The 10,980-nt window shown below is 31.5% G+C and overlaps 1 protein-coding gene across 1 annotated transcript in view; it reads right to left on the reverse strand.

The window, feature by feature from the left end:
- LOC123012454 (nuclear receptor coactivator 1) overlaps window positions 1-7,577 on the reverse strand; it is an 87,030-nt gene extending 79,453 nt beyond the window's left edge. Inside the window, exon 1 of the mRNA XM_044410384.1 lies at window positions 7,307-7,577. The gene's annotated coding sequence lies outside the window, so the exon portion shown is untranslated. The remainder of the gene's footprint in view (window positions 1-7,306) is intronic.
- Between the last annotated feature and the right edge of the window lie 3,403 nt (window positions 7,578-10,980).

A 10,980-nucleotide genomic window follows, 5' to 3' on the forward strand; every position in this document is an offset into this window, starting at 1 on the left:
CCCTTCATATCGCATTTTCGACGATATAATGAACTAGTTACGTGAAAGAAGAGATAAATATTCTATGAGGTCTTCGGTTATTTTGACAAAATTTACGCTCCAGCCAATGAAAAATTACAAACATGTACATAATAAAACCATTAGCAAACAAAAGAGGCATATATTCAGAATTAAGTAAACAAAATTTATTAAGATAATATGCAATAGGGACATTCTAAAATTTGCCATTTGTGGCCAGGTCAACGAGATTTTTTACTTATAACCCACAAAAACACTACTTATAAATCAATTCAAAAACCACCCCTAATTTTTATTTACTCCATAAAATTACAAGTTACAAATTTTATTTCTAAAAAGACTTTCAGCTAAGCATAACAATGAATTCAAATTTTTGTTTCAAGCATTTTTTTGAAAAAAAAACAACTGTCAATTTTTATATTATCACATAGGTATCTTCGTTTTTTTTAATTCCGGGGTTGTTAGATTTAATTTATTGTTGAATTTGCTAGTTTGTTAAATGTTTCTTACACCATAAGACACAAACTGGTGATTTTTTTCAACACGTATTTGCTTCATTTCTGCCGTTTCCGCTAACTAAATTCAAGATTACATAATCGGAACGAACAAAAACTTAATCCAAAATCTAATCTTTGAAGAGCTTTATTTTTTGTCATAGGAATTTTTAAATCAATGGATGTCTTTTATCACCACCCATGAGATGGTCCGACACTTTTGAATCACCCTGTAGGTCTCACTTACTTACATTTGAACTGAAACTAAACTACATGCCACAAAATGCAGCACTCAGAAGGGATAAAGTTGCAAAGTCAAAATTTTTACCAAATACTATTTAGTAGAAGACTATGATAAAAAGTTCAAAGTGAAACATCCTACAACTTCGGTTTTTTGTTTAGAGTTTTATTGCAATGAATAAGCATTTGGTATCAGTATAGAAACATATAGTAATAATCTAAGATACTGCCTAGAATTGCGAGAAGACACGCGTTTTCAGCAACTGTTTGACTTTGTAAGAGGGCGAATTGGGCTTCACTCTATCGATCATTGTGACGATTTTGTCTGTGGCAAAATAATCATCGAGTAATAGTGAGAAGCGGAGAAAGGCATATTATGGAGTTTGCTGTTTGTGACCATGGCGGCTGTAATGTAGGTTCCAATTGGTATTGGATACAAATCGGCGGCAGATTAAATGCCCATCGACAAAGATTCTTAGACCTGTTCTCTGTAAATGAATAGCTTGGGGTACTTTTCCAACAAAATTTGTAGAAACTTTCTACAAGAAGCAGAAGTAGAAATTCTTCCTTGTCCAGCCCGTTCTCCAGATTTAAAACCAATCGAACATGTCATCATAGGTCGACGTTTAAGAGGATGTCTACCACAACACCGTCATGTGCAGCAAGCTTGGAATAAGATACCACAAGAAGAAATTGATCACCTTATTCGAAGGATACTCCGGCGCGTTATAAGAGAAATGTATTGTAAACCGTGGTGACGTAACACACGTTATTATTTTTTTGCTTTAATTTTTGTTAGTCTTTCCCCAAATTGAAATCAGTTAATTCTTTATTTAAAAAGGCATATCTACTTTAAAAATTTTGGCTTTGTACCTTCACTTCTTCTTGGTGCTGCAATTTTTTGGCACATATGTAGTTTATTTAACCACCAAGTCTACTGCGCACAACCTTTACACGCCGAGAAAATTTGACTGACTTCCATTTTATAAAAAATTTGTAAAAAAAAATAAAGAAACAATTTCCTAAACCCTAATAACATAAACAATTTTTACACTAGAGCCAAAATACGAATTAAAAGACAAAAAAACAACATAATTATGTATTTATGCACCCCAATCGACTTAATATGCAAAAATTGCTGTTTATTAGCGGTTACTACCATCACAATAAATAATTGTTTTAAGTAGCCGTTTTGGCGATATAAGAATTCTGTCTTGTTAAAAATTTTACAACGGCACAATGCACACATACCTCCTGATTTCGAAATAATAACAGAGCTTTCGTGATGTCAGTGGAAAAACCAGAAGCCAGTCAAAATTGGGCGACAAACATTAGAAAGGTGCATTGCAACACAGATACAAATACACAAAAACGAGAAATATTGCTTACGCAACTTCCATGCAGTTATTTATCTAATTGACGTACGATGTGAAACAAAATCAAATCAAATTATCTTTCTAATGTTCAATCCGCATACCGTTATGTATATATCTGCAAATGAGATCCTATCGAAAAAAATCGATCCATTCTTTGGTCGAGTCCGATCATAATCTTCAACATTAACATTGTGGCATGGATTTCAATCGTGACTAAAACGTTGAATGCCAGCCTTATATTAAATTTGCATTGTAACCTTAAATGAGTGTTTCTTCCAAAATATACTTAACAGATCGCTTATTACAGGTAATGGGTTTATTTCGAAAGATGATGTAATTGCTGCAATCAGTTTTTTGTAAATGAGACAACCAAGCAAATTATTTTACTTTGTTGGAGTGGTCATCCTATAAAAAACCACCCGCTAATAGAAGTTACAAAGATCGTCCTCGTCTTTAATACTCAACCTATATAAACATCTGACGTCTCAAACTCCTCGAGTGACATTTTTAATTTTCTTATTGCTTGCAAATGGCACAAGCAATTTAGAGCTTATTCGAAGAGTAAAAGTTGGCGGTTGTTAGGGACCGATCTCCATGGCGATGTAATGACGGGGAAAACCACAAATTCACCACCGACTTCATACAAGTGATCCAAGGAAACAAGAACGAAATGGATAACACTTTCCTCGACTGAATTCAAAGCATATTTACCATACCGACCGACAAAACACAAGAAACCTTATCCCTTCGAGATCCCTTACACCAAGAAATTGTTTTTTCTTTCTATACAATGTGTTGATGTTATCGATTTGTGGCCACTATACAATTTCAAATGCATTTTCTCCGAACACGACTAAATGGATTCTAGTTTTAAAATCGTTGCGGCCTTCAAATACATTGCTAATTTGATACATCTGTTCGTTCTGAAAATAACCGCCAGAGTCCAACAACAAATAAAACAACAAACACGAGAGTTCACGGCGGATTAATGGTGAAACCAATGAAAAATGCAATTAAAATTGTTCATGTCGTTATGGGGGGTCATAAATCGAGTGTGATGGCCTCATCAAACGTCAGACACAATAGACCATGGGATAGGTTAGGGCCGCCGTAAAAAGCCGGCTCGTGGCGTCGCGACGACCCACTCTTGGCCATCTTCCTCAAACGGGATCTTTGTCAAATGAATAATAGCCACCGGAAACTCAATAACCATTTTATCATTGATAAAATTATTCAACCGTGAAGAAATTCACCTGTTCTATTGCCGACGAGATTAAGCGAGACAGATATGGGCGACCGACGCACATGAAGATGATGTTACATGCCTTATTGGTAAATGGAAATGCGTGGGCTAAATGCAGCTTTTACTTTTTTTAAGCTGGTTGTTATTACCGTTTTCGATTTCATTACCACATTCTTGTTACCATCATTATTTAGGGAAAAAATCACCACGAAACTAATTTCTTATTTCTCAAAATCAGCTCAAGGGTGAATCGAATAAATCTCCGACAACAAACAACGTAGAAGCATTTTAATATTGCTTATCTTGTAACTTAATGCTTTAATTTGAATATTTCGTTTCGAACAAAAGAATTTTGTGCTGTCGAGAACGCCACATTTAAAAATAAAATTCACTATACGAAAAAATCGACAACAATAAATCTGCGCGACTCTTTCTAGATATAACCCGTTGAGTGCATGAAGGTTTTGCATGTCAGGAAATTAAAATCAGATAATTTGTAGTGTGTGATGCTGCATGTTATAATCATAAAAAACAAAAACGAATAAACAGTTTTTAAAAAGCTCCACTCATTTAACTTTTTCAGTGTTTTCTATAAAAATGCTTCAACAATTTTTGCGGCATTTGACATTTTCCAAACAAAAATACACCTGAGTGTGTAATTAAAATCTTCAATTTCGCAGATATTTTACGTACACACATCCATAAATATTTACCAAAGGACTAGGTCATAACATAAAAACAACGATAAAAATCGTTAAACACAGCATAATTTCAAATACAAATATTTTTATTAGTGAACTAATGAAAATAATGGTAGTGCCAGAAGCAAAATAAATGTTAGCATAATTTTTATTTTCTCGTCTTTTGTTGTGATCTGATATGCGTAAAATTAAAATTTACGCCCTAAAATTGGCATGATTTCATCAAACAAGAATGAAAAATTGCACGTAATTTACAATCCCAAGTAAAAAGTGTAAATTCGCGATTTTTCCATTTAGATTACGTCGAAAATGTAAGGACAAGACAATTCCATTGTATTCCAACACTTGAATTCGGTTAAAATTCTTACATGCGTGATTTTCCATTACTTTTACCTCTTGCAGCTTATAAAACCCACGATCAAATATATTATAAAGTAACACAATGTTTGCTTTTGTTAGCAAACATTTAATACTCTTTTAAAAGAAAATTAAGAAGCTTTTAGACACACATCTTTACAATCGCTGGAGGCTGAGAAAGTCTCGCAATAAATTCGAAATTACAAGAGGTACAACATTTACTCAAATAACTAAACATCATGATACATATTATATGCCACCAGAAAAAGTTGCCTCCTCACTTAATGTTGCATAATTAAAGGGAACTCCTTCGATGGTACATACACTTTCTTCATACCCTCTGTGCATAAATTAAAGAATAATGTAACTTTCCTTTTCTTCAATTTACAGTTTCATTAATGGCGCCAAACCAAATTTTCATAACGATACTTAAATAATATATCATCTTATCATCGTCAACATCAAGCATTGAACCTTCAAATATATGTGACTAAAAAAAAAACACAAAATCAATGATGATTGTAAGAGTTAAGTTTTGAATTTTTCATCAAAAATTTAATAAAATGAATAAAAATCAAGATTAAAGAGTTTAATAAGAAAATACCGAAACAAATCAATTTTACCCAAGTGATGGCAAAAAAGTTAACATTGAATATAGCGCTGCTTCCTGTTCAGGCAATAACGTGATTATTAAATTTAAAGATAGTCACCGTAACGTCGAAAAACTCGAAATTTTATAATAAAATTAACTATACAAAACTTCAAGTCAAAAAAACTAGTAATTTAATAGTGTAATTTCGTAACTTTTCAGAGTATTCAATGAGACATTTACTCCTCAATAAGTTGCTTTTTCACAATGAAAGCAAAACAGAAGCAGAAAAGTTTATAATCTAATACATATACATATTATGTTGACAATACTTTGCCGTCTCATCAGTTAACACGCATTTTTTACGTTACAAAACCAGTCAAAACAATTTCATTTTTACTGTTAGCGATTCATGAAACAACCAGCTTATGACACTGAAAAATTTGAATACATTATTCTTTACTCAACGTTTTGTAGTAATAATAAAAACCGTGAATGACATCATGACCAAATAAAATCATCAAATATCATAACTACTAAACAAAAATTACTACAATTACAAAAAATTTACCAACTGATTAAAACGAAATCTTCAAAACCAGTTTTAGAGATCAACTACTGACCTAGTTTTATAATTCAACACATCATAATAATTATAAAAGGGTAAATTAAATTCAAAAAACTTACCAAAAAAGCAATTTTACTTTTCCTGTTGCTTCTAGCAACAGTTTTATTCTTATAACATAACAGATAACGTAAATTTCACAAATTAAAATAGCGTGAGTTACAAAATTATGTAAGTATAAAACAAAATAAAGTGTAAACAACTGATAATTTTCTTGTCAGTAAGTACTAAGTAAAATACATAATGGCATGAGAATTTTTTCAAATTATAACATTGCAAATTTTCAAGGAACAAGATTTATTGTACCAACATAGAAATAATTACAACCCTCACGATAAATTTGTTAAAAAATGACCCAACTCGTTATTCTCCAACCTAAAATCTTAATTGCTAAATAATACAGCGTGATCATTTAGGACTGTTTACGTTGGCAACAGATTTGAAAGTCTTTTTGTTAATAATTTGTAACACTGCAACCGGATACCGTTTTGCTTGACAAATACTTGACGCAAACCTCTCAAGATTGTTAAATTGTTGTTAATCAAGTGGTATCCTTTAAAAATTAAAAGTCAGGATTGCCAACAGATTCATACATTCTTGATCACATTGTATAAAAGTAACCACTTTTAAAAGATAAGTAATTATGACAATTTGATAAAATAAACGGAGAGCATTCAAGACATAATAAAACACGATATTTAAAAGATAACATAAATTGGCAAAACTGCCATTATGACACCATACATCAAAAAACACTGACATCTTATATTTTAAATCGCCCATAAATCATGATACATAAAGTTAACAATGCAACCATATTTTTGCTTCAATGTTACTTCTAATTTGTAGTCGTTAATATTTACATCTGAAAAGCTTAACAATGAGAAAATAAAGAATAGCAGCTGTTAAAATGTTTTAGTTACTTTACGGTTTTATAAATAAATTGAATAATTTGTAAAAAAATGTTTTAAATCTGTGAAATATTTGTGGCAAAATGGACAGATAAATAAAACGTCACTGTATTATCATAATAAACCATTTCATTTCTGAACAGTTCTGATTTGGAATATTTTACTTATCACTACGTATTATTGATAGAATGACAATATGTCAGCCTTTTGATCACAAAATCAAAAATTGACGACACTTTGAGAATTGTTGAAGGAAAATAAATTTTTGACGTCTGTCATGCTGTCAGAAATCTTGACATTTCGAAAATATGTAAGATTTTTTAATCACTCGGTATTTAGCTATTTAGCAGCGCCAATTTTGATGTCACCTCATACGTAATTGGCATCGGAATAAAACGTGGCTCGACTGACATTTTATCGTTGACTAATTACTATCCTTAATAGACATACGTAACGTGAAGTATCTGTTTCTCCCTTCGTCTTATCTTTCCTATTGTCTTGATGAAATCTGACAAGAGAGAAAACTTCCACACAAGGGTGGGAATAAAAATGTGTTTTATCATCAATCAATAAGCAAAAATAAAACAACGTTACGTTAAAAAACGCAATTTCACTGTGCATGCATATGTACCTAAAACCCACAAACACCTAACCTAACCTTTCCAGCCAGCACTGGTGCTCGAAATAGCCCTATTTCAGCAATTTCCTCGCGGAAATGGCCAGGACAGCAAAGCGCAAGGAAATTACTTTACCTGTTTCGTAAAAAATCATGCTGAGCCGTATCCAAAACTATGAAAAGTTTGCTTGGAAGCCAAACACTATTCAAGGTCTCGTTACATGAAAACACCGTAAACCGTCGTGAAAAAGTCCCATCGGGATTTTCGCACTGCACAAATAACTAACCGAAAACCAAAACACAACACCTGTACAACTGTTATTCGCCTTTATTGCACATAAACACGTGAAAATACCAAAAAATAGCACACGTCGAAGAAAAGGTTGTTTTCAACATGGCCGACACAAAACTCGGCTATTTCACAAGGATTTGTTGACCCTGGCTCTACGGCAAATCTGATTGGTCAAAGTAACGCGGCGCGAGACCTGATTGGTCACATTCAAGGTTATGGACAAAACATTGACATGCACCTGTCAGCTTGAATTCATTCCCAAATTTTATTTTAAAACCAGTGAAACTGAAACTTAATCTAATGAACGACAAACAAGTGCCACAATTATTTTATTGCGAGGTGCAAACATGTTACAATGAATTTATAAACCTAGTGCTCTATCCAACTCGAAAGCAAACATCAAGCGAGCTGTCGCAGATTGGGATAATCACCGGTGGTGGCGCCACTTTACTGAATTCGATTTAAATCAAATTTTTCAAATTTATAGTTTTTCCAAAATTCATAAATGTGCAATTAAAGGTTTCGTTGAGTACCTAAATAATCTTCGTCTAGTTGTTAAATACAGAATAGGTATAAAAATGTTCCTCAAACGTAATGTTTAATTAACAAAAATGTCGGCTATCTATCTCATTACAAACCTTAAATATTTAAATTTACAATAAAATATTATGGTTTCAAGAACACAATTTATTTAAGTGTCACTAACCCTAGAGGGCGCGCTCTAGCGCCAAATTTAAATTACACAAAAATTCAAAATTTTTCACACTCAAATTATTCTAATTAATAAATTGCACTTACCTCTGTTCCGTTCTGTTGTCGTCAGTTTCTCCATAATAAAGGTAGAGCGAGCTGAAAGTGTCCATTCTGATCCTATGAAAAATTTATACATGACGATATAAATTGTTTTTTCTTAAAAAAACTGACAATGTCACTGTATACCGTTACCATATTATGATAAAACGTACACTAGAGTTTCATAAAATTCTAAAACAACGTCTCTACAAATTGATTTTCACATGGTAAAATTGCGATTTTCGTATTGATAAAGAATTGCAAAGGGAATCGTGTTGCCTGAGACACCCTTAATCTCCATGCGCTCCTGTGCTTGACAACAATGTTGCTAGGCAACCAGCAACGCGTCACTATCCATTTCATCGGAATATTTGCATGCAGACTAACGTTTTGTTTGGGAGTGAAATTGCTTCATTGAGTTAAATACATAATACATTTGCAAGCTTGTTTGATTTTGTTATTAGATTATTATTCAGAAATTCAATACCGGTGAAGCGCCTAAATACACATACATGCAATTTTCATGACATTATATTCAAGAATTAAGTAATTCACTTCTTCAAAATTTTAAAATTATATTCATGTATTTCACACTATTAACTTTAACATTAACACTATTAGTTTTTTTTAAATGCCAATGAACAAAATATAAAATTGATTTGTTACAGTAACACGTAAAAAATAAATTTTTGTTTGTATTCCATTCTCGAAATTTCATTTATTTAGATGTCAGAATCACTGATATGCCATCTCTAAATTCACTGTCATTGACACTATAGCTTTAAGGACAGCGATCAATACACTAGTGGAAAAAACACAAAATGTGACCTTTATTTTGAATAAATTTATATACAAGGGATGTCAAAATCCGTAGGAAACTTCAATATAAATTATCATAATATAATATTTTTGTAAACAAATACAAAATAATAACCATATAAATGTTAGGTACAAATCACAATTAGTTGCAATGTAGAATACGAGTACAGTTGGTTGCAATAAAAACGGAAAATAGAATTTTCTTTAGATTGGTTTTGCCCTTGTCAATTTAGTTGTCAATTTGTCATCTGTCGCATTCAAATTATTTTTTCTGCAATACCGCACTTAAATGCCGAGAGCAACAAATGCAAATCAAGATAATCAATTAGTTGAGTACTTACTACCAGATTAACTGCCAGTTCTAACTTAACCTTTTAGAATCATGCCATGTTCAAACTATGACTAAATATAAAAATCTGACATTTTTATGCTTTGACATTTTCCGATTTTTTTGCAACCAAGTGTACCTATGTTTCTCATGCAATAAATAAACATATGAAATTATTTTGCCAAACCCAAAATAGTTAGATAGCTAATTTTTTTTTAATTTTATGCATGTACAGTTGGAGACAAAATACTTTGGTCGACACTTTTTTGACACTAATGTAATTCAAGCTTTAACGTTAATATAAATAACAATTTCAAATAATGACAACTATTATATTTTGCTATCAAAAATATGTACATACAACTTGTCAACTATGATTGACAGTAGCTAAAAATAAGTCCTAAAGCATGCTTTACAATTTATTAATGTCAGTCAAGTGACATTGACAACCAAAGTATTTTGTCTCCAACTGTAACCTATGCCTTGCTACAGACTTACAGAGTGTCCAGCGATTTGGTCAAGTCTCTTATTGACTTGTAAATGTTACAATATTTACAAATTTTTATACCACATACCACAAGTCATAAACCTGACCTTCAGCATTATCTTCTGAAAGTATTTTTACGTAAGTACCTATACAGAATGTTTCAGAGATAAGCTACCACAAAAAATAATGTTTTTTTTAAGAAAACACCTTATATTTCTTGAATTTTTGAATGCAACTGTTAATGCTGATGTTTTTAAAATAAACTTTTATCGATCGACTTTGCTTAGTTTTTGAAATAATATGATTTGGTAAAAAACAGCCTCTGTGTATATAAGAAAGTTTGGACAACTGTTAGGCATTTCTCAATACGAAACGTCAGATTATTTTTAACAGATTTAAATCAAATTCAAAAAATAAAATGTTGTATTCAACTCGTCTTGGTGTAAATCGGTTCATTTATTCCACCTCGTAGATGATAAACTATCACATGGTTTAAAAATCTACTCATCAAACAAAGCATCCGATTTACACTCAAACTCGTCAAATAAATAACTATTATACACTGGACAGTCTGCATAATAATTTTTGATGATGCATTAGATTTGTATATACTAGGAGAACAGAAAGTATAGAACCAAGCGTTTTTTGCTTAAACTATTTTTTTTTTTGAAAAAACTAATTGATGAATGTTAGAGTACCTACTATAAAAATGTGACGTTACTCAAAAATAAAAATTTTATTATTTTTTTAAATAACAATCCACTATAAAACCTTTTTTTACAAAGGCTATGATTTAAAGATTACACTGAGTATTAATTTACATTTTATTCAATAAAAATTTTCACACACAATGTTCTACGTAAAACTTGGGTCTAATATCTCTGTTATTTGCTAACTGATTTATAAGAAATTTAAAATATAGATAACTTAGAAGGTGGAGATTCAATTAGTATCACCTAATAAAATTACCTCCAGATAAAAAAAAAGTAATTTTAACTCATATTTTCTTAATTTAAAATTAAGCGAAACTATCATTGTATTGTTAGGCACAAAAAAATAGAACTCTACATAAAAAAAATAACTAAACCATTC

This window comes from Tribolium madens, unplaced genomic scaffold (genome assembly GCF_015345945.1).
Source record: "Tribolium madens isolate multiple individuals breed KSU strain unplaced genomic scaffold, Tmad_KSU_1.1 Scaffold_96;HRSCAF=242;Tcas5.2_LG5, whole genome shotgun sequence".
Classification (NCBI taxonomy): Eukaryota; Metazoa; Arthropoda; class Insecta; order Coleoptera; family Tenebrionidae; genus Tribolium; species Tribolium madens.